This window comes from Chrysochloris asiatica, unplaced genomic scaffold, assembly GCF_000296735.1.
Source record: "Chrysochloris asiatica unplaced genomic scaffold, ChrAsi1.0 scaffold00029, whole genome shotgun sequence".
NCBI classification, from domain to species: Eukaryota; Metazoa; Chordata; class Mammalia; order Afrosoricida; family Chrysochloridae; genus Chrysochloris; species Chrysochloris asiatica.
This window is the reverse complement of record NW_006408547.1, coordinates 11,901,258-11,902,418: the sequence shown is the minus strand read 5'-3', so window position 1 is coordinate 11,902,418 and position 1,161 is coordinate 11,901,258.

Sequence of the window (1,161 nt, the reverse complement as noted above, 5' to 3'; positions counted from 1 at the left end):
TAGGTTATTTAGAATCTAGGTTATCAGAATCTAGAGGGCAGGGTCTAGAGCACACCTTTCTAGGTTATGAAAAGGAAAGGACACCTTTTGAAAAAACAAACAAAACTGTAGACATTTTTATAATATCAAATAAACTAATGTTGTTCAGTGCCGAAGAGTTGGTTTCCGACTCATAATGACTCTGTATAGAGTTTCTGAGGATCAACTGGTGAGCTTGAACCGCCAACCTTGAGGTTCAAACCGACTTTTCAGTCAGCTCATTAACCCGCAGTGCCACACCAATGCAAAACCGTGTGTAGAAATGTGTGATACAGTGAAATACTTAATATGGCTCTTTTAGTCATCGTCCTTGTTGTTGTTGTTGTTGCTATGGGTCATGGAATGGATTCCAGCTCACAGCGACACTGTATAGGGTTTCCTAGACTATAAATCTTTGCAGTAACAGAAAGCTCATCTTTCTCCCTTGGAACAGTTGATGAACTTGAACCACTAAGCTTGTAGTTCAAAATTAAGTGCTCACCATACAGAGTCACAATGCTCCCTATAGTCTTTGTAACTCCCACCAAATAATAGGGTGAGACTATGAAATGACGTAAAAGTCAGTTCCAACTCATAGCACCCTGTATTGGGCTTCCAAGGAGCAGCTGGTGGATTTGAACTGCCGACCTTTTGAATCAAAGTCCAGCATTGATCCTACAGTGCCATACCAAGAATCCATTGGGGTAGGATCAAGAACCCTAATGAGTTTTGCTAAGTTTTTATAAGATTGATAAGTTTTGCCATCCCATTTGACTTGAAATGAACAATCCCAGGGGCAAAAAAGGGATGTCATGACTACCAAGAAAGAATAGCCAAGAGTGGAGCATGTACTTTGGACCCAGGATCCATGTGCTGAGAACCTTTTAGACAAAGGAGACAGAGCAAGAAAGCCATAACACCTCAGAAAGTACAAGAAGTCAAGAAGCAGCAACAGAACAATGGTGGCAACAGAGTCAGAAGAACTAGGAGACAACACGGTGGCCTTCCTGGCCCACAGAGCAAAGCCCAAGGAGCACCTTAGGTAAGAGGCTTGCTAGCAGAACGAGATGCCTCAGGCACTTACTGGCAGATCTAAAGACCAATGTAACACTTGCTTGATTATTTGCTCAGCATACAATTTGA